At 36.9% G+C, this 24,729-nt stretch overlaps 1 protein-coding gene across 1 annotated transcript in view; it reads right to left on the bottom strand.

The window, feature by feature from the left end:
* The window catches only part of DNAJC13 (DnaJ heat shock protein family (Hsp40) member C13), a 99,804-nt gene extending 78,745 nt beyond the window's left edge, over positions 1-21,059 (bottom strand). Inside the window, exon 1 of the mRNA XM_074314084.1 lies at positions 20,749-21,059. The gene's annotated coding sequence lies outside the window, so the exon portion shown is untranslated. The remainder of the gene's footprint in view (positions 1-20,748) is intronic.
* Between the last annotated feature and the right edge of the window lie 3,670 nt (positions 21,060-24,729).

Raw genomic sequence — 24,729 nt, 5'->3', positions numbered from 1 at the left:
ATATGATTTTTAAGGCTACATGGTATTCCATTGTATGCCTATAACGAGAACTGCAGAAATGGAGAGTATGTGCTTAGAAACGTTTGTGGCAGGTTTGGTTAGTGAACTCCTCTGCTTAAATAGGATGTAGAACCGTTCAGGACCGTCAAACTTGTGTGCTGACTCACACCTGGTGTGAGCTTCCTGCCGGCCTCATGCAGAGGAGCCGTGTTACATGTAGTACTTTAAGATTAGTTTGTTGACTATAATCCTGAAATGCATTAAATCCAAAATCCATTTATTTCATTAAAAAATTTAAATTTAGCTAAGTTTACAGGATAAATTGTTTGAACTGGCTACTAAGGAAAGACTGACGATAAATTTTGAAAATACTACATTTGTTTCATAGTGAATAAAAGTTTAAAATGAATATGGTCATTTGTTTCTTCTTTTGTGACTTGGCTATTTCTTCCTACCCTCAGTAATTAGAAATGTACTCTAAAAAATATTTTAAGATACATACCAAAGTGTCAATAATGCAAACTGAATGGTTGGAATTGTGATTCACTTAACCTTTTCTTTCTTTTTTTGTTTTCGTTTTGTTTAAATCTTTATACACTGGTCTAATTTTTTTTTAACAAGCAAGTATTCTTTTCATAATTAGAATAAAATCATTTTATTTAAAAAATATTTTTGTAACAGCTTTTTGAGACAGTTCACAAACCATAAATTTCACCACTTTAAAGTGTACAATTCAAGGGTTGTTCAGAGTTCTACAACTAACACTGCTATTTTTAGAACACTTTTATCACCCCAAAAAGAAAGCCTCCCAGCAGTCCCTCCCCATTCCCCTTCACTCCCAGCACCTGGCAACCACTAGTCTACTTTTTGTCACTATGGACTGACCTATTTTGGACATCTCATATGACAGGAATCATACAAGATGTGGTCTTTGTGACTGGCTTCTTTCACTTAGCATAACATTTTCAGTTTATCCACACTGTGGCATGGATTAGTTTCCTTCTACTGTATACATAATATGACATTTTGTTTATCCATCCATCAGTTGATGGACATGTGTGTTGCTTCTATCTTTTGGCTATTATCAATCACGCTGCTCTGAACATTCGTTTTGCGTGAATATTTTCATTTCTCTCGCATATATACCTGAGTGACAAAAACAATTTTAAAGACACCTGTTTTGAAATTGCTTTCTTCATTCCTACTTGTTTTTGTATGAGCACATTAGTAAGGACCTCTGTACTTTATGTAGAGCACTCTTCCTCTACGTATCTATATAGCTCATACCTTCACCTCCTTTGATTCTGTGTTCAAATATCACCTTTAAAATAAGGTCTACCCTATCTTGTTTCAAATTATAACCACCCGCCTCATTCCATACTCTCTATTCCCTCTGACACCTGCTCTTTTTTCCTCCCTGGCACCTTTTATAGTTTAATGTGCAATTTATTATTCATCTAATCCTACCAGAATACCCAGAAAGGTGTTTTTGTCTGTTAAGCTATCTAGATAGTTAGATAGATAGATAAGTAGATAGATAGATGACATAGATGTATATATATAGACATAGTGTGTGTGTCTGTCCCCAGAGCCTACAAGAGTACCTGACACAAAACAGGTGTTCAGTAAGTATGTGAATGAATAAAATGCAGCAAGCCCATGGCCACTTCAAACCTGACGTTCTAAGAGGTTCTCCCAAAATAAGGTTTTGTCAAACTTTCCAGAAAAGCATCAGTTCGAGCTCTGAGGAATAGTAAGAGAATCACAAGTAACAGCACATTTAAAGAAAGCTTTACTGTCACCAGAAAGGAAATTCCTCTTAACAGTCAACAGACATCTTTCTCGGAGTATGTATGGAGACAGCTAAATATAGTCCTGTCAGTTGGTGTGTTGTTGTTTTTTGTTTTTTTTTTCCCCTGGATTGTGTATCTGGGATGACACAGAGAATCAACCAAGAGGTATTAAACCAGCAAATATTATTCCTGCCTTTGGAATCATTTGTGGTAAATGATATTGCTAAAATGAAACTTAGGATCTCTGAGAATGTGCCCCAAAAGTCAAAAATATAGGTCTACAGATATTTTTTCCTTTATATACTATAACTGAAGATTGGAACACTTCAAAAAAAAAAAGGACAGAGATAGTGAATGGCTGGTATTGAAGAGTGGAGTCTGGATTTCTCATCCATAATTTAAGATATTGGAATGACTGACTGTACCACAGGCCTATCTTGGGAAAACTTGCAAGGAAAAAACATGTGAGTGAAGACTGCCTATATCATTAAAGAACTTTAAAACAAAAGAGAGAGAAAAACAATACAGATTTTTAAATGACATTCACAAAGAACTTAGGGTATGACTCAGAAGGAATAAAGAAATGCCTAATAAATCCAGAGGGGTTTGGGTGGGGGGAGGGGGCGGAGAGAAGCAAATAATCTCACAACAACAAAGCAAATTTAAGAATAAAAAAATACCCTAAAGAATGATCTCAGAGGTATCACTGATTTGAGGGAATATGTAATTCAAACAAATCTTTTAGCAGGAAAGTTAAAATAAGTTTTACATCAAGAAAGCTTATCTACAACTTTTTGGGGACCTATCAACTTGGGGCTGATAAAAGCACCAGATTCCAGAGTTCTTAGGTTAGAATAGATAAAAGGAGAAAGAGAGAGAAGATGTAACACATCGATATAAAATTAAACAACTAGAAAACATACAAATTGGCCAAAATGTATATGAAAAGATGTTCAATGTCACTATCAAGGAAATGCAACTCAAAAGGGTGCTGCCACCTCACCTGTTAGGATGTCTTTTGTCTACAACAAAAGACAGCAAGTTTTGGTGAGGATGTAGAGAAATTGGAACCTTTGTACACTGTTGGTGGGCATGCAAAATGGTGCAGCTGCTATGGAAAACAGTATGGAAGTTCCTCGAAAAATCAGAAATAGAACTACTATATTATCCAGCAATCAAACTTCTGGGTATCCAAAAGAACTGAAATTAGGATCTCAAAGAGATAGCACTCGCTCCCATATTCACTGCAGTATTATTCATAACAGCCAAGACGTGGAAACAACCTAAATGTCCACCAAGGGATGAATGGATAAAGAAAAACTTAATAATAATAATAATAATAAATAAATAAATATATATATATATATATATATATATATATATATATATATATATATATATATTATTCAGCCTTTAAAAAGGAAATCCTGCAATAGGCAACAACATGGGTGAAACTTGCCAGCATTACGCTAAGTGAAATAAGCTACCATAGAAGGACAAACACTGCATGATTCCACTTTATATGAATTATCTAAAACAGTCAAACTCATAGAAGCAGAGAATAGAATGGTGGTTGCCAAAGACTGGGGTGAGGCGGAAATGAGGAATAAGCAAGATGAATAAATTCTAGACAACTGCTGTACAGCACTGTGCATATATCTAACAATACTGTATTTTACACTTAAAAATCTGTTAAGAGGGTAGGTTTCATGTTAAGTGCTGTCATCACGATAAAATAAAAATTTCAAAATTAAAAAAAAAATAACCCACAAAAAACAAACTACTGACTACCTACCTGGCCTGTTAGAAGAAATACTGTATTCCTGCTGCAGATTACAATGCTGACAGAAAAATACAATGCAGGACTTAAAAACTACTTCACTTCTCTGGAAGTCAACAGAAGTTCCTACGGCCAAAATCAGCACACCTGTTAATTGGCTCTACGATTTTAGGAAACAAGTGATATTGCAGAATATTCTGCATCCAATCCTGAATAATAACCACTATAAACAGGCTAGTAAATGGAAGTGCACTTTATGGCACAAAATTACTCCTCTACCTGAAAAGCTTGCTTTCAGCCATGTTATATTTAGGTAGGGGTATTTCTGAGAGATTAAGAGAGGGAGGAGATACTTGCCTAAGTAGCAGTCAACCCCAGACATAAAGGGATAATTCAATGCTATTATCAGTGTCTGCGTAGACTCAAAATGGAAATCAAGATAATGCTTTTCCATTTTGAACCCTCAGTAAAGGTTACGATAAAACTGAGGCTAGGTGACCCTAACCAAAATATTTATGGCATGTCCTAAAATCAACTAGTTTTCATTGAATACTCATCACATTAATTATTATGCCAGGCCTCTACCACACATTTATCTCATTCTGTCCCCATAACAACACCATGATACAGGTATAATTACCTCCACTTGATTGACAGGAAAAATGAGTTAGAGAAATTAAATCACTTCTCTAAGGTCACACAGCTCGCAAGTGGTTGGACCAGGCTTATACTCAACCTGCTTAACTCCACACTCCACATTCTTAACCTAAACTATAATACCACCCCTCAAATTTAGGAAACCAAAATAAATGCATTCTGACCATGTAATTATAGATTTATCTATCATTTGACAGCACATTCCTAGATTAATTTAGAACTAATTCCAATTATTTATCTTCACCTGGAAATATGACTAGGCACTTGTTGGAGACAACTTTGAAACACACAATTTCAAGCTGTGAAACAAATTATCATAATGCAACACTGGGCAAAAGAAAATAAAGAAAAATGAAGGCTCCAATAGTGAAAAACTCTACCATCTAAAAAATAAACTGTCAAAATATTTCTCTCAATAGATAAGCTTTAAAATGTTTTTAAACAGTGTTCAAAACAAACAGAATATTCATACTGTGCATTCAAAGGGAGAGAACAACTTCAAGAGAACCACTGGAAAATGAAAGAAGGCAAACCGAAGGGTCTGCCAAGCGTAGTGCTCAAGTGATAATTCAATGTGCAAGGCTGACGTGGAACACCTCCCTGTAGTATAGATACCAGAGCTGCTATTCCACACACTAAAGTTAATTAACAACTAGCACAAGAAGCTACATTAATATATACACTGAAGTAGTTTTAATATTCAATCTATCACTAAGGTAAGGGTGGTGAATTTTAAAAGCATTACTTATGTCCAAAGACAGACTAGTAATAACTGCCATTTATTTATGACTTGGAACACAAGTTTCTTCCTGGAATCACAGTTCATCTACAAAATAAGAATGACAGTACCTGTCTCAAAGGTACTATAAATAAGCACTCAAATCTACTAACTGCAATCATAATAATCATTACACTACTTTAAATACACTACCCCAGACATGCAATAGTTGTTCTGAGTATTTCTAAGACCTCTTTCATTTTCAAAATTACTTACAGCCCCCTGTACATCATAAGGCATTTTGGGGGGAAAGTTATCATTATTAATCTACTTGATCCTTTTTAAGTCTTTTATCTATTAATTTCAATCCTTGTACTAGTCAATGTATATCACCTAGAATATCTACCTTCAAAAGTACAGTGTTCTATTGATTTAATCAGTATTCACAGTTTTTACCTGCTCATTCAAAAATAACTATACCAATATGTCATAATTCTGGGTGGAGTACATGAGGGTATTATTTTATTATTTATAATTTATCTTTCCTAAAACGTATTTAAAAGAAAAATATATCTATAACATCGGGCAAGAAAACAAAAAAGAACATACTTTAAGGGACCTCTGGGACAACATCAAGTATAATAACATTCACATCATAGGAGGACCAGAAGGAGAAGAGAGGGAGCAAGGAACTGAAAACCTATCTGAAGAAATGATGACGGAAACCTTCCCTAACCTGGCATAGGAAATGGATATTCAAGCCCAAGAAGCACAGAGAGCCCTATACAAGATGAACCCAAATAGGCCCACACCAAGACACACTATAACTAAAATGCCAAAGGTTAAAGACAAAGAGAATCCAAAAAGCAGCAAGTGAAAGACAACTAGTTACTTACAAGGGAGCTCCAATATGACTATCAACTGATTTCTCAGCAGAAACTTTGCAGGCCAGAAAGGACTGGCAGGAAATATTCAAAGTGATGAAAAGCAAAGACCTACAACCGAGACTACTCTACCAAGCAAGGCTATCATTTAAAATCAAAGGAGAGGGGGCCGGCCCGGGGGCTCAGGCGGTTAGAGCTCCATGCTCCTAACTTCAAAGGCTGCCGGTTCAATTCCCACATGGGACAGTGGGCTCTCAACCACAAGGTTGCCAGTTCAATTCCTTGAGTCCGGCAATCCCGGTGGGCAGCGCCCCCTGCAACTAAGATTGAACACGGCACCTTGACCTGAGCTGCCACTGAGCTCCCGGATGGCTCAGTTGGTTGGAGTGCGTCCTCTCAACCACAAGGTTGCCGGTTCGACTCCCGCAAGGGATGGTGGGCTGTGCCCCCTGCAACTAGAAACGGCGACTGGATCTGGAGCTGAGCTGCGCCCTCCACAACTAAGATTGAAAGGACAACAAAACTTGACTTGGAAAAAAGGCCTGGAAGTACACACTTCCCCAATATAAGTCCTATTCCCCTTCCCCAATAAAATATTTTTATAAATAAATAAATAAATAAAAAATAAAATAAAATAAAATAAAATAAAATAAAATAAAAGGAGCGATAAAGAGCTCCCCAGACAAGAAAAAGCTAAAGGAATTCATTACTACCAAGCCAATATTCCATGATATGTTAAAAGGACTTCTTTAAGAACAAGAAGGGGGAAAAGAAACAAAAGAAGATTAAAAATATGAATAAAATGGAAATAACTATATAGCTATTAATAATCATTTTAAATGTAAACGGATTAAATGCTCCAATCAAAAGACATAGGGTAGCTAAATGGATAAAAAAAAAGACCCACAGGTACTCATATGTTATCTACAAAAGACCCACCTCAGATCAAAAGACACACACAGACTGAAAGTAAAGGGATGGAAAAAAAGATATTTCTATGCAAATGGAAACAAACAAACAAAAAACTGGGATAGCAAACTTATTATCAGACAAAACGGATTTTAAAATGAAGACTATAATAAAAGACAAGGAAGGACATTACATAATGATAAAGGAATCGATCCAACAAGAGTACATAACCCTAATAAACATCTATAGTCTAATATATGAGCACCTAAATATTTAAAACAAATACTGACTTATATAAAGGGAGAGATCGACAGTAACACAATTATAGTAGGGGACTTTAACACCCTGCTGACACCAAAGGACAGATCTTCCAGATAAAAAATCAACAAGGAACAGCAGCCTTAAATGACACACTAGACCAGATGGATTTAATTGGTATTTTCAGAGCATTTCACCCCAAAGCAGAATATACATTCTTTTCAAGTGCACACAAATCACTTTCCAAGACAGACCACATGTTAGGCCACAAAACAAGTCTCAATAAATTTAGGAAGACTGAAATCATATCAATCTTCTCTGACCAGTGTCTTCTCTGCCCATAACCACAACGGTATGAAACTAGCAATCAACTACAAGAAAAAAACTGAAAACACAAACACACAGAGCCTAAATAACATGCTACTGAATAATGAATGGGTTAACAATGAGATCAAGGAAGAATTCAAAAGATACCTTCAGACAAACAAAAAATGATAACACAATGACCCAAAATTTATGGGACACAGTGAAAGTAGTCCTAAGAGGGAAATTCATAGCAATGCAGGCATACTTCAAGAAACAAGAAAAATCTGAAATAGGCAATCTAACTTTATGTCTAAGGGAATTGGAAAAAGAAGAGTAAACAAAGCCCAAATTGAGTAGAAGGAAAGAAATAAGAAAGATCAGAGTGGAAATAAATAAAACAGAGGTTAAAAAAACAGTGTAAAAGATCAATGACACCAAGAGATGGTTTGTTGAAAAGATAAATAAAATTGATAAACTTTTAACCAGATTCATCAAGAAAAAAAGGAATCAAATAAATAAAAGAGAAGTGACAATGAACACCATAGAAATACAAAAAATTTTAAGAAAATACTACAAGCAATTATACACCAACAAATCAGACAATCTGGAAGAAATGGCTAAATTCCTAGAATCATACAACCTTCCAAAAACAGAAAATCTAAACAGAACAATTACTACTAAAGAAATCGACTCAGTAATCAACAAGCTCCCAACAGACAAAAGTCCTGGACAAAATAGCTTCACAGGTGAATTTTACTAAACACTGAAAAAGCATTAACATCTATTCTTCTCAAACTATTCCAAAAAAATTCAAGAAAAGGGGAGGCTATCAAGCTCATTCCATGAGACCACCATTACTCTGACTTCAAAACCAAACAAAAAAATTACAAAAAAAGAAAACTACAGGCCAATATCCATGAACATAGATGCAAACAGCCTCAACAAAATATTAGCAAACTGAATGCAGCAATAAATTTAAAAAATCATACACCACAATCGAGTGAGATTTATTCCTGGTATGCAAGGTTGGTTTAATATCTGCAAATCAATTAACATGATACACCATATAAACAAAATGAAAACAAAGATCAAATCAATAAATGCAGAAAAGGAATTTGAAAAAATCCAGCATCCATTTATGATAAAAGCTCTCAGCAAAGTGGGAATAGAGGAAATACATCTCAACATAATAACAATCATATATGACAAACCCACAGATAACATCATACTAAACAGGGAAAATCTAAAAGGATTCCCCTTAAGATCAGGAACAGAGAAGGAAGTCCACTTTCATCACTTTTACTGAACATACTTCTAGCTATATACCACAGCAATCAAACAGGGATAAGAAATAAAAGGCACCCGAATTGGAAAGGAAGAAGTAAAACTGTCATTACTTGCAGATGACATGATACTATACGAGGTGTGATCAAACAATACATTGAATGGTTAAATAATTATTACAGTAAAAGACACATTGCCATTAATGCCCCTCACAATACTCCCCCTCACTTCGAACACACTTATCCTATGGTTCTTGCCACTCTCTGAAGCAGTTCTGGAAGTCCTCTTGCACGAGAGTCTAGTCATGCTGTCATGGCTGCCTCAATGTCCTAAATCAATGTAAAACACTTACTGTTCACAGTCATTTTGCCTTTTGGGAAGACCAGAAGTCACGGTGCCAGATCCAGGGAATAAGGTGGATGAGGATATATGGTAATGTTTCTATTTGACAGAAACTGCTGTGCGAGAAGTGATATGTGACATGGAGTCTTTCTGTTGTGATCACAAAATACGGTGAATGCTGCTGCTGAGTGCCATCCAACAGAAAAGCAGGGATCTTCAATATGGGAAGTGACACATCAAACCTTAGTAACAGTGTTGACAAGTTTCAACTTGTTCAGTGCAGTTAGTCAGGTGTGAGCTACAGTTGAGAGAAGATGTGTTTTAAAGTGTGCCGTAAATCATCCTCCATTATGACAATGTTCCGTGTCACACATGGCTTCTGGTATGGCAATTTCTGTCAAATAAAAAAATAACGGTGTATCCTCATGCACCTTATTCACCGGATCTGGCACTGTGCGACTTCTGGCTCTTCCTCAAAGTCAAAATGATTCAGGACATCGAGGCAGCCACCATCGCACAACTAAAGACACTCACAAAAGAGGACTTCCAGAACTGCTTCAGAAAGTGGCAAGAGGGTGGGAGATGAGGGTAAGGGGGATCAAATATATGGTGATGGAAGGAGAACTGACTCTGGGTGGTGAACACACAATGGGATTTATAGATGATGTAATACAGAATTGTACACCTGAAATCTATGTAATTTTACTAACAATTGTCACCCCAATAAATTTAAATTAAAAAAAAAAGTGGCAAGAATGATGGAATGATGGGATAAGTGTGTTTGAAGCGTGGGGGAGTATTTTGAGAGGGATTAATGACAATGTCTTTTACTGTAATAATCTTTTTTAACACTCACTGCATTTTTTATCACACCTCATATACAGAGAATCCCAAAGATTCCACCAAAAAACTACTAGAACTGATAAATAAATTTAGTAAAGTAACAGGATACAAAATTAATATTCAGAAATCAGCTGCATTTTATACACTAATAATGAACTATCAGAAATTAAGAAAACAATCCCATTTACAATTTCATAAAAAAAAGAAAATCCTAGAAATAAATTTAACCAAGGAAGTAAAAGACCTGAACTCAGAAAATTATAAGACACTGGAGAGAGAAATTAAAAAAAATACAAATAAATGTAAGCATATACCATGTTTGTGGCTAGAAAGAATTAATGTAGTTAAAATATCCATACTCTCCAAAGCAATCTATAGATTCAATGCAATCCCTATCAAAATACCAATGGCATTTTCACAGAACTAGAAGAAATAATCCTCAAATTTATATGGAACCATAAAAGACCCTGAATAGCCATGGCAATCTTGAGAAAGAAGAACAAAGCTGAAGGATTCATGTTCCCTGATATAAAACTATACTACGAGGTCATAGTAATCAAAACAGCATGGTATTGGCATAAAAACAGACACATAGATCAATGGAATAGAGAGCCCAGAAATAAATCCATGTCTGTATGCTCATTTAATCTATGACAAAGGAGGCAAGAATATACAATGGGGTAAAGACAATCTATTCAATAAATGGAGCTGGGTAAATTGGACAGATACATACAAAAAAAATGAAACTGGACTCCTTTTTTGTCTATATACAAGAAGAAACTCAAAACAGATTAAAGACCTAAATGTAAGACCCAAAACCATAACACTCGTAGAAGAAAACATAGCCAGTAGATTCTCAGACATTACCCTTAGTAATATTTTTACCGATACATCTCCTCAAACAAAAGAAACAAAAGAAAAAATAAACAAATGGGACTACGTGAAACTAAAAAGCTTTTTCACAGCAAAGGAAACCATCAACAAAACAAAAAGACATCCTACTGAATGGGAGAAGGTATTTGCCAATGATACATGTGATAAAGGATTAATATCCACAATTTAAAAAAAACCTCATAGAACTCAACACCAAAAAAACAAACAATCCAATTAAAAAATGGGCAGAGGGCCTGAATAGACATTTCTCCACATGACATACAGATGGCCAATAGACATATGAAAAGACGCTCAACATCACTAATCAGAGAAATGCAAACAAAAACCACAATGAGATATCACCTCACACCTGTCAGAATGGCTATCATCAAAAATCAACAAACAACAAGTGTTGGCAAGGATGTGGAGAAAAGGAAGCCCTTGTGCACTGTTGGTGTTGGCTGCATATGGTGCAGCCACTATGGAAAACAGTATGGAGGTTCCGGAAAAAATTAACAGAACTACCTTATGACCCACCAATTCCATTCCTGGATATTTATCCAAAGAAATCCAAAACACTAATTCGAAAAGATATGTGCACCCCTGTGTGAACTGCAGCGCTATTCACAATAGCCAAGATATGGAAACCGAAATGTCCATCAATAGACGACTGCATAAAGAAACTGTGGTACCTATGAGTATACACAACAGAATATTACTCTGCCATAAAAAAGAACGAAATCTTACCATTTGTGACCACATGGATGGACCTATAGAGTATTATGCTAAGTGAAATAAGTTAGACAGAGAAAGACAAATACCATATGATCTCACTTATTTGTCAACTCTTAAGAACAAAATAAATGAACGAAGCAAAACCAGACCCACAGATACAGAGAAAAAAAACTGATGGTTATTAGATGGGAGAGAGGTTGGGAGGCTGGGTGAGAAAGTTGAAGGGAACAAAAAGTACAAATTGGTAGTTCTAAAATAGTCACGGAGATGTAGAGGAATATAGTCAATAATATAAAAACTATGTGTAATGTCAGATATATACCAGACTTATTGGACAGATCACTTCATAAATTATATAAATGTCTAACCAACCACTATGTGGTACATCTGAAACTAACATCAAGTAATATTGAAGGTCAACTATAATGAAAAAAATAGTCACAGGGATATAAAGTACATCATAGGGAATACAGTCAATAATGTTGTAATAACTATGTAGCATGTCAGATGAGTAATAGACTTATTGGGGTTATCAGTCTGTGAGTTATATAAATTTCTAATCACTATGCTGTTTTGTATACCTAAAACAAACAAACAAAAAAACTATGCAATTATATGGGTTAAAAAAAAGGCCAAGATAATAGCTGAATTTAAAAAGATTATCCTGTCAACTATAACCTAACGCTTAAGCTTCTCCTTATTTCAACTTTATGCCTATAAAATACTATTATTTTTGCCTACAACTATATTTGAGAAACTTGGAAAAAAGAACTTCAACCCATAAAAATCATTTACTCTCCATTCCATATTTTCTCTGTACGTATTTATTTAATAAACTTTAAAAGTGGTTCTAAAATTGCTCATAGGCAAAAACTCTAATGCAATCATAATTCCCATTAATATCGATGAAAATCTTCGGAATTTTTATTATCAAACAGCTCAAGTATCAAACAGGGCACAGCAATAATCATTTATAGGCACATTTTTCCAGAGGCTCACTTCACTCCATTTTTATGACGTTTCGGCACATTTTTATAATTAACAATAAACTGTCCAACTAAAACAATGTAAAACTTGTCATATGAGATCTTGGTAGCAGCTGTATTGTCAGCATTTGCCATCCTGCCAGTTGTTGAGATGCTATTCAAATTAGCAAGAATTTATCTGTTCAAACTAATGGCTTAAATTTCATCTTCATTCCTGGAATAGTGTCCCACTTCAAATTCTCAAAGACCTACCCTTCTTTTTTTATGAGAAAAACTCAAGTGTACAGGTTTGTTGTAACTAAATCACCATGAAAGTACCTCCTCTTTTTGCAAGTCAGCTTCAGTTGTTTTCATTCTATATATCCCAATATTACAACACCAACAGAACTTTTTTGCAACTTCTCAGTTTGTTCTTTTGTAAGGACTGTACTAAGGATTAAAAAGTAAAATTCAGGGCAATGGGCATTTTGACTACATTCACCTTTTTCAATGAATTCCTCGCTTCATGCTTTCGAACAACATTTAATGTTCTCACGTGATCTAATTTATGACTGGCAATAAAACTGACAATAATCCATTTAAGATCATTTATGGATAAAATGTGAATGATCTCTTAGCAGACATTTTGACACAAAATTGCTGAACTTGAGAGTCCACTGAGCAGAGGCCTGCATCAAACTGACACTAAGAACAAAAGGCAGGATGAAGGGACTCCAACCACAAGCACCCAAGCAGATTACAGTCCAGCTAAAAGCAAAAGAATTGGCACAAAGAGTAAAATTAAGTGTATGTGGATGGCCTGTGTTACGTACTCAAACAGAGCACTCATTTAGCCAGGAATGAAGGAGTATACGCAGAAAAAATACACTAGTGAATGAAGGAAGGACTTGGCCTTCATAAAGGCTATTTGCTTTAAAGCATACATTTGGCATGACCAACTGGAACTCATTTTTAAACACATATGAAAACTTCCTGAGGGCAGATCTGATACTAATTTTTCTACTTTAAGTCCGTAAAATGAAAGAATAAACTCTTCCATCATTAACTTTGCTCTCAATGAATTAAAAACATGAGTTTGTCTTGAACTGCATCAAAAACTAAGATGGACAGAAAGTTGGACAGATGTGATAAAGCAAGTATAACAAAATGTTAGTGTGAAATCTTGGAGGTGAGTATATGGGTGCTTAAAGTAAAGTTCTTTCAAATGGCTGTAGTTGACAACTTTTATGTTGGGGGAAAATTGCCTCTGCCTTTATTTTTCATCTAACTTTCCTACAATAAAAATACTGTTTGTCTGCCACAATGTGAAACTACATCTGAAAATACGGTAGCTGTTCACATAAGAATTTATGAACTTAATACTTCCTCATACAGGAATATCCTATTGAAAATGCAAGGGGAAGAAGAACCATTGCTAAAACAAAGGCTAATCCCAAGTAATAACCAAGGAGAGAATCCCTTATTACTGGCTCCTTGAAGACCTAGTTTTATCTGTAACTGGATTAAAATCTGAGTGAATTACATAACTAGGTTAGCTCAGTTTCAAGTAACAGGTAAAAAATATAAATGGTTAACAGAGCATTAATTTTTACCAGATTAAAAAGCTACAACTAGACTATCTTAGATAAAATGTGCTGTGTATGGAAGACAACTGTTATAAACTTTAAACTTTTTTTAATTTTTAACTTTTAGCTTCATGTTTTTATAACTCAAGTATAGGCAAAAGCGTTTCCTTTTAAATAAACAACAAATTGGTATGTATAACCTCCCATACAGAGATCTTTAAACAGCTATAAAACAGATCACAAAGTAAGGTTTTAGCACATCCCATCTTAGCTTTCTTACTGAAAAATCTGGTAACTCCAGAGATAAATACTGTTAAGAGAGAAATCCAGTGGTAATATCAAATTTCAGCTGACATCATATCCCCAAATAACTGGCCAGAAGTTATAATATTAAAACTTTTGCATTGTCTGTCACAACAAAGTACTTCCACCACCTTAATATCAGAGCAAAATTATCTAAGGTCCCACCCTCCCCCCATTCTTTTAAAAAAATCTATCCCTTTCCTATTAGAAACTGGATATATATTCATGAAATTAAAGGGTAAGAGAAATTAAAAAGTAACCACTAAATCTGAAACAACACTTAATAATATCTTAACGGGGAGAGGGGCAAGCATACATATCACAGCAGTTAATTTTGTTGGGCTTTTCTATTCAATATGAATCAAATATTGAAAAAGATACCCATCTCTTCCAATTTTAATCATATGTATGCTAATTTTATGAGGGAATAATTCTTATTTCTCACAAAATAGGCCTGGATCTGTTGTACCAAAAGTTAAGTTTTTCCAAGAAAGAGGCACAATTATGACTCTTCCCCTTCCAGAACTTAAAAATGCCTTGAATTATTCTCCTGATAAAAACCCAAGAAATGTATCCAGTTAAGTGAAATTAATGCTATTGATCATGTACATATTTTTAGTTTGTATAGATTCTTGAAACTTTTTAGACCTAATTTTTGTTTCATTTTATCTCTGAAGCTAACTTGGTTTATGCAAGAACAAAATGTACTAGTTCAATAAACTCTTCTTCAGCTCACAATCAGGCACTTAATAATCTTGTGCTAAATAGACCCTAATGGTAAAAGAGATTTTCAATTGCCATGTTTTAACTGGTAGCTGTTTTTCCTCTCACTATAGTAAATGCATAGTGGGAGAGAAAATTTCCTAAGCATATAATACAACTTCAAGTTTTACAGTAAGCATTTTAATATCCAAACATTATTCTCTTACACTTGGTAGAAGACAGGAGTTTAAGCTGCTACAATTTCCTTTTTACCCAATACAAAATAGCAGTAACATGTAGGTTCCTAGTTTGGCTCTTTTCAAAATATCCCTATTATTCCTACCTCTGTCAGTCTTCACACTTTACAGAACACTCCCAAATCTATCAGTGAACTAAAAAAAAGGGAAATCCCACTTTTAAAACTAAAGCCAGAAGCTCTAAGGTGGGGGGGAGGAGGGGACTTATCTATTTTAAGGTTTGATAAATATCCAAAATATGTATATTCTTATCTTGACTAGAAGTTTGAAGGAAGAGAGAAAACCATAGCACTGAATGACTAAGGAATACGAGTCTTAAATGCATGTATGAAAATTTTAATTTTAATATAGTTAGTATAGAATTTATTAACTTTTAGAAAGTCTTCTACATTCATAACTTTATTGATGCTTCAATTATGTTCAATTATTTTAATGTTCTGATTTTGTCAAGTATGTAATTATAGTTGACAAAATCAGAACATTAACATAATTATTTTAGATTGCTTTAGGGGTTTTGCTTTCAATCTGCCTATCAAAAGATCAAATTCTTACTGATCAATTACAAAGAGATTGGCAATGCACATGTGTTAAACATGTGACCACTGCTTAGGCAATGTGGTCTACTTCTAAGGGCAGCTTAGAGTGCTAAAAGTACAAAATCCCACTGATTTTAGACTTTGTTGTTTTACAGATCACTCTTCCTCATAAGTAGTCCATAAAAGTACAAGTAAAACTGAAATATGTAGGCTACTGAATAAAGTTAAAAGCATTTTTAAAGAACTACTAGCAAATTAAATGTGCATTGACTGAACCACACTTAAATGTACCTTTGCACAGGTAACTGTGTTAAGTTAGCAAAGATGATCACAACCATGTTTGGCTTAAGTTACTTGCTTACAAAGACATACCCTCAATCAGTGATTCTCAAAGGAGCGCCCACGATTAAGAATCATGATTGGCATGTGCTGAACATGTGAACACTGCTGACGTAGAAGAATGTGTTGAAAACCACTGATTACAATTTTGAACTAAAGTAATGGTTGGGGTGGGATGCTACCCCTTAAGAGACACTATTATTAGAAACCCTTGGAGCTAGATACCCCTCAATGTACAAGACCGTCCCATCGATCGAAGAACCGTCCTCAATCAATTTTCAAATATCCAAGTGGTCATTCGCATAAAAACCTACTTATAATTAACTAATTCCAGAATTCTATATTAAGTATAAATCACAAAGTACATTTTTCAGTTTAATATGTAAGTAATTTTCCAGGAATGCACCTGTCATGTAAATTCAGAGATTATACTTTCTGTTGGCTTTTGAGAGTATATTTTTGCCTTCATTTTTGGAAAGTATTTTTTGCTGTTTTTCTTTCAGTACTTTAAAGTTGTCACTTAATTGTCATCTTGCTTGTATTTCTCTGCTGTTAACTCTTACCTTTGTTCCTCTGTATATAATATTTCTCTTTCCTTGGGCTACCTTCAAGATTTTCTCTTGGTCCTTTGCTTACATCACTTTGAATATAGTATGTCTAGGTGTGTTTTGTTTGGGTTGGGGAGGGCAGGTATTTATCCTGCTTGGTGTTCTCTAAGCTTCTTGGATCTGTGGTTTGACATTAATTTTGGAAAATTCTGTTATTTCCTTAAATATTTCAATATTTCTTCTGCTCTGTTCTCTTCTTCTGAGATTCCAATTATGTGTATATTAAAATGTTTGATATACACATAATTGGAGTATTATGTGTATATCATACACAAAAAGAACACAAGCTCTTATTGTGTTCTTTTTTAGACGTTTTGTTTTTTTCAGTAGGGTAATTCCTACTGACATCTAAAGTGCACTGATTTCTTCCTTGGTGTGTCAAATCTACTGATGAGCCCAAAGGCATTCTGCATCTCTTTACTGTGTAATGAAATTTCCAGCATTTCCTTTTGATCGTTTCTTAGTTCCCATCTCTCAGCCAAAACAACCCATCTAATCTTACATGTTGTCCACTTTTCTGTTCATACCTTTAACATACCATAGTTATTTTAAATTCTCTATCAGATAATAGCATCTGTGTTAATCAGACTGTAGTTCTGAAAAGTTGCTCTTTCCCTTGGGAATGGTTTTTTGACTTCTGTGTGCAATTTTTTGTTGAAAGCTAGACATGCTGTATAAGACAGAAGAGAGAAGATAAATAATTTCTGTGACTGGAAATGGGCACGCCTTTTCTTTGCTACGTCTTTAGTGCAGAGAGTTAGTTAATCTGTTTAGGAGTTGGGCTGGGTTTATAATTTGCTGTTGCTATGGTTATCTCCCAGTGTACCACAGGCTTCAAATATCTGCACAATAAGGTTGTGCCGTGGGTGGGGGGTGGCTCACTCAAGCAATGTCTGTTTGATTCTCCGTGCTGTGCCTCTTTGCATAATCTTGTTCTGATCCTAGTAGTATTCTGCAGTTACTTGTAAACCTTCTTAACCTGGTGGCAGGGGGTTAGGGATTCAGTCTCTGTAGTTCTGATTAACATTCAGTCTTAGGCATACTCTATGTTCCTGCATCTCAGGGGTGTGAGCTTATTTCCCCTGGCTGCAATTTTGGGACAGTGAGTCCTCACCAAGAGAAGATTCTTTCCCCCTTCTCGTCTTCCCCCAGCTCAATGAATGCTCACCAACAGTGCCAACAGAGATGTCCGTTCCTCAACAGGTTAAGGCTTTGGTTCCATAGAGGAGACAGAGGGGAAGAATCACAGTAGAGTTTTTTGCCCCTCCTGAAAGCTCTGCTGCTATGGCCCTCCTCTAGGTCAGCACCACAACAGACACTCACTCCCCAGGGCTTTTTCCAATCTTTTCTAGGAGTACCTCGTGAGGTTTGTGGATAAAGAGATCGGAAGAAGGTACACTAGGCCTTCATCAATTTGTCAGCTATTCTATTAGGTTGGTGCAAAAGTAACTGCGGTTTAAAAAGTTAAAAACAATTGCAAAAACTGCAATTACTTTTGCACCAGCCTAATAGCTGAACTCTTAACCAGCATCCAGTTGTGTCTAACGAAGGTGAACGTGAACTCCTATCCTATCTACTCTTTCTCTCCGTAAATTTTGGGCCAGTGGTTTGCTCTGTGGCCTCAGCTCTTTAACAGATTTCAAAAAAAAGTCATGAATTTGAAGTCAGTCCAGTTCTTTTTTGCTGTAATAGTGGGAGCATAACTTCCTTTTGTCCCAGGGCCAAAGCCAGTGGTTATATTATTTATAAACTATTTCAGGATAGTAAAAGAGGTGTTACAAATTACCGGAATAAAAAGGCTGTCTTTATGGGGTCTGATAAAGTTGAGAAGCACTGACTTAAAGGATCTCTTTCAAAACTACTCCCCTTTAACCACTTTTAAACACTGCAGTCACAATTTACGCCTAAAACTATTAGTAGTAACCAAATTTTTGCTACAGTTTAGCTGCACAGTGTTGCACCTATAGGCGTAACTCCAAGACACTGAGGGTTCGGTCGGTCCCAGATCACCTCAAGTAAGCTATTGTAGTCAAGTGAGTAGTAAACATTTTACTGGTGGACAATCAATCTTGCCTTCAATTTGTAAAACATACGACATCTGTGAAGAGCAATAAAGTGCAGTCAAACAAGGTATGCCTGTATCTTACTAATTTTAAGTACTTCAGTCAGAAAAGCAGGTGAAAGGTATGTGCAATGGAAACCTCAAATTCATCTGTGTAAATAGAACTGGTTAAGGAACAGAGCCAAACTAATTAAAACAGATGCTTTTTATTTCAACCACAATTTAGTATCTACTGAGAGACAGACTGCACTATCAACCTTTTTACAAATTTAATAAAGCCAGTATTGTTTCGGTCCAGCTAGGCCACCAGCTTCTATTTGTGAATAACTTACAAATAACTCATGCTTTCCATGATTCCACAACTTCTTCACCAATAACCTTAGTATTTGTTGGACTATACACTTATTACTGACACGTTAGACAAAGGAATATCCATTGCTTCCCAGTGGAATACAAATAGTGGTATTTTCCATGAACCCGACCTCTAGCTTTAAGGTTCTTTACATTTATGTCTCTTAATAACTCCCTGACTCCTCTTTTCCTCCCTTATATGTTCCACTTCCTATTTTCAATCTAGGAGTATAATGTAATATTATCTAAACAAGATCTTATTTCATTGTGATATTAATAGCCAAACACAAGTTTGAAACATAGCTGCTTAAACATTGTTTCATAGTACATTTAAAATGTTCACAAAGTTCATGTTTTATGTTAAATGAAGTCAAACAAAGCACTTTCTAGAAATCAAAAGAGCGAAACCAAGTCTTTTTAGGATACCAAATTTCTGAGTTTTCTAAATTTATTTATTTATTGTTTTTTTTTAGGTAAGTCCTGTTTCATATTCCCATAGACTCAGAGTACTGGCAATAACACCCTACAAAACCTGACCCCTTGCAAACAATTTCCTCAAACTCTGCAGACAGTACTTTGAAACCTAGAAATATATCAGAGCCATAAAGAAAATACAGTAAGAAAGACAATCACTGGGGCAGTTCCTGAAGAAATATTCTGAAACTTCATTTTTTTCCGAAGACACTACACTCCAAGAGGCTCAAAATAACCCTACTAAAGCCCTTGAGAGAAAAGGCAACAGCATGGCCCTTCTTTTTGAGGGGAATCAGGGCGGGGTCAAAGGGAAAAGCAGAGAGGGGAAATCATTACTTTGGGAGACCATCGCCACCTTAGGGGGAGATTTTCTTTACTCCCCCTCACCCCCAAGCCACTGATAAAGGAAACTATCAAGACAAGAGTGGTTAACTGAACACCCTACAATAAGGAGGCGATTTAGGAAGGCACTCTCCTTAAGTGTACTAAATCAAATCTGCGTTTAACAACCACTTACCTGAGCTTCTAAATCTCACTTTACCACTCCAAAGGCCCGCAGAGGCAAAAATCAGAGCAGCAGAGGAAAGGCCACCGTGAATAAGATACTTTGCAGGAAGGAAAAGCCTTAGAGGAAAACTTGGATTTGGGGAAAGGGAGAGACTGGAGAAGAAACGACGTGGGTGCTCCCCATTTCTTAACAAAACGAAACAAAGCTAAACAAAGAAAGTCAAAGTCTTGCAGGACGTGGTGGGGTAGGGAGGGCTGCTGACCCAAGGAAACAGGAGTTGCCAGCATCTAGCAGGAAGAGGGCTCAGACTAGGAGGCTGGAAGGGAATCCCGAGGGCGGAGCCCAGAGGGGAATAAGGGGTGTGTGGGGAAGGATGTGCAGAAGGGAGTGAGGGACCCTGATGGGTAGAAAACCAGAAAACAAAGCAAAGAGAGGGGTGGGGCTGATCAAGGGAGAGTCCAGGACGAACGTCCGTCGGTTCCGGGGGCGGAGGGGTCCGACGAGAGAAACAAGACTAGCAGCCTGGGGGGAGGGTAATCTGCTATCCTTAGCAGCTGGAGGCTGCAGCGACCAAGACACCATTCCTCCTTTTCCCTGCCCTTAGCCCCCCTAGTCCCCGCGGCGAGGGTAGCGGGTAAGGCAGAGCCTCAGAATCTGGTGCCCTGAGTGGTTTACCTTGCAGGAGGCTGGAGAAGCTCCAGCCCGAGCTCCTCCCGCCACGGGCTCTGCGTCCAGAGTGGGATGAGGCGACTTCGTCCTCCTCCCTCTCACCACTTCCCCTTTCCCCTGCCGGTGCCCTGTAGCTTCGCTGCCTCGGTTTCCTGGTGCCGCGGCAGCGCGGCCTCCCCGCCCCCTCTGCCTCAGCCTCCGCCTCCTCCCTCTGCCTCTTAGAGGCTCACTCTGGGGGCCGCCATCTTCGCTCAGGCTTAGCGCGACCGCGCTCTAACACGCTTGCGTCGCCCCCGCCCAGGCTGTCACGAGACCCGGTCAGCTGATTTCAACTCTTCGGTCTCCTGCCCCGCCTCCTTGCATGTATTTCCCCGCCCTCTCTGCCCCATTCACCGCCTTCCCAGAAATTCCGTGTTCCGCCGCTCCTCCCGTCCCCCAGCAGTTACACATGCGCAGAATGGCGAGGCGGGCTGTAGGATCCCGAGTCCACGCACGCGTGAGGAGGACTCGCCCCTCAGCGCGTGCTGAAAAGGACACGCCCCTGGGCGCGCGCGCGGTCCGGGTGGGCCGCCCTCCGCCGGCGTGTTCCCCGAGGGCCACGCCCCTTGACATGTGGCTCTGAGTCCTGAGTGCGGCTCCGGGTTTTGCACTCTTGCTTCCCTGACGTCCTGTTTTAAAGCATTTCTCCCGCCTAGCCCTTGACTTCAAGTGCCACTGGGTATCCGCTAGGTAATCTGAAGCCTCAGCCCTCTATCCGGTTTGTCTGGATTGCGAGCCAGCTGTTTCACTTGCTGTTGAGACTCCCACGACAGTTGAAAAGGATTTAAATTTTGGTCGGTCTGGGCAGTCGCCTCCGAGATCAAAGCTTGGGAGATTCCTGCGGCTTTTTGCTGGTGGCAGTGCCTGAAAGAAGGCAGGTAGCTCCCATTTATTGTCTGCTGTTCTCGTGTCAAGGAGTTTACTTAATCTTCAACTCCGAAGTAGGAATTACCCTCGTTTTGCAGATAAATTGAGGCCCCTGCCCACAGTAGTGGACGTGGTGTTTGAACCCAGGTAATCTGACTCCAGAGTCGGTGCCCTCGATACCATCTCCCTGAACATATATGGGAGCTGCGGCAGGGAGTCAGGTTAGAAAAAAAGAAGGGATATCATGTGTTACCTGTGGGTACAGGTTTAATTAGGGAAGTTGAGTTTCCACTCAACAGACCTGAACTCTGTTAAAGATCACAGTTCAAAAGTAAGTGAGTCTCCCGCAAACTTCAAAAGATGATGGTATAGGGTGACCTGCTTGGATCCATTATTTTATGAGGGTTAAAGGTTTTTGATAAGTGGTTTAATACTCTGCAGAGCAATTCTGAAATTGTGATTTCTTTGGAATCCCTTGCAGTGGTTGGCTCGTTCTTTAGAGATGGCGATTGCAAGATGAAAAGTGTAGACAATAGTTCGTAATAGACTTTACTTCTAAACTTTACTGACCCTTTACCCTACCTTAGGGTAGAAAAAGACTGCATTTACAGTAGACTTTCCTGTACTGCAGCAGTAAGATAAGGTGCATCTAAGGGGTGGAACCAGGAATAGCTAGCTGGGTGTGGGAAGACAAAACCCGAAGTAGAGTAGAAAGAGAGAAGAAAAAAAACAGGCGGGCTAAATTAAGAGGCTTTCTTGGCTTATGCCATGGAAACAGAAACCTGTGTTTATGTGGCATCGTATAGGTTGCAAAGCCTTCCAATAACCCCAGAAGTAGATGTGGGGGGTGGTGGTGTATTATTTCTAATTTATAGTGGAAGTACACCCAGAGGGTCCAGGAGACTTGCCCAAGGTGACCTATCGTTTAAAGGTTAAGCCAAGATTTAGTCACAGGACTTGTAACATCAAGGCCAGTGAACTATTAAACCTCCACGCTGTCTCTCTGTTCAATATCTGGGACAGATAAAATTGATTCTGGGAGTTGGGAGGAGCCTTAGGCATTATGAATTGCCTCTCCCCACCGATCCCCTGTAGTGGAAAATTTCTTGCCTCCTAAGACATTTTTTTTCATTGCAGTTTTAGAAATCACTTTTTGTGTATTCAGCCAACTTGCCCTCTCTTTCATGAGTAGGTTTTTGTTTTTCTGGTTTTTTGCTTTTTCTTCCTCTATGTGACATCCCTTTAAGTATTTGTCAATATGACTAATTATCCTACTTCACTCCCTCTCCTCTGCTTTTATCACTCTAACTACCCCAGCCACAGCTTCTCATCTTCAAAAGCCATATTCCCATTGCTTTCAACTTTTGCTTACAGGATGTGGTTTCAAGCCTTTACATAATTCCCCTGGTTGCCCTTAATTGGATTTGCACAAGTTTGCTATATCCCTAAAACACTAAAACTAAACACAGGAGTCAGGAAGGGTAGAATTTGCTCTTCTTTCCCTATTCTTCTGTTAAATCAGTTTTTCCTTTGCTTTTTTTTTTTTAAGTGTGATACATACAAGGCAGGAGCCTGAAACTTCTCTTTCTGGACTTATCTTTTTAATCAAAATCCAAGTTTACATTAGCTTTTCTGACACTTTCATAGGTCACACATATCAAATTTATGATTGGGAAAGGGGAACAACACAGAAGATGCCTTTTCAAATCATGTGATATATACTTACAATATTTCACAGCCTTTTGGATATCAGTAGTTTTTATCAGTGGTGTAAGATAATATACAAGGAAGGGGAGATTTAAGATTTTAGGGAACCCACAAGACAGTCAAACACCTGTTTATTGAATACCTTCTTGCTGTTATATTGGCCTACCTAATTATATCAATGCCCAGATCCTAAATAAATCCCTAAGAACTCTACATAGTTCAGCAAGACTTGAACTGTTTCCAATACAATAGCCACTAACCCATTGAATACTTGCAATAAAGTAGAAATACATACCAGATTTAATATGAAAAAAAGAAAAATATTGTAGTAACAATTTTTATATTGATTACATGTTGAAATAATATTTTGGATACATATTTGGTTAAATAAAATATAGTATGAAAGTCAATTTCACTTGTTTCTTTTTAGAAATGTAAAATTTTATATGTGGTTCCCATTATGTTTCTTTTGGACAGTGCTGCTACAGAAAGGCTTGTGTAGATACACAGTGTCAGAAAATACTTCTCAGTTGGTTTGGCAAGCTTGAAGCTTCCACAGAATCATCTACTGGACTTCATTATAATTTCTTATGTGGTTGTTTTATGTTTGTCTCCAGTAGTTTTTTTCAAGGTTTATCTCACCACATATATTTAGTCTTTCGTGCTCCTCTATACCTTACTAATTTATTGTATACTGTTAAAATTATTGACAAAATCTGGCAAAAAAAATGACATAAGGATTCCTTGAATATATACATATGTGTTTCCACATATATGTTTCCACAATTTTTTTATTTTTTATTTTAATCATAGCCTGGCTCCTCCTGCCCACTTAATCCTATCCCAGAAACTCCGATTTTATTATTAATAGATTTTATTAGTAGTAATGAAAATGTCTTTTTATAAGTATAATGTTTATATATAAAGGATTTTGGACATAATATTTTATATTAATAAAAACATGCTTTCGTTTATTACAAGAAATTACCTAGTTCTGACCATATTTTCAGAGTTAGTTCAAGAGGGAAAATGAGATACCTGTTCTGTGGTTTAACAATTTGAAACCATTATTGAGCTATTAACTGATTAAGGAAAAGGCCCTTCTGTGTCTTTTTCTCTTATTAAAATTAACTTCTATACGGATATATATATATATATATATATATATATATATATATATATATATCTTGAGAAACAGATTTTATTTTAAATAATATAACTGCGTGATAATACTTTAAACCATGTGAGGAAAATATTTTTCTACAGATAACAATTAGGGTAAAAAAGAGAGGAAGAAATAGGGACAGATTGATAAGAGTATTAAAGAGAAAAAAATAGGAAACAATCAATGAAAAAGTTAGAAGTATATAGAGG

Source organism: Rhinolophus sinicus, linkage group LG10 (assembly GCF_036562045.2).
Source record: "Rhinolophus sinicus isolate RSC01 linkage group LG10, ASM3656204v1, whole genome shotgun sequence".
NCBI classification, from domain to species: Eukaryota; Metazoa; Chordata; class Mammalia; order Chiroptera; family Rhinolophidae; genus Rhinolophus; species Rhinolophus sinicus.
Note: the sequence above shows the minus strand (reverse complement) of the source record. Positions and strands in the feature narration are given on the sequence as shown.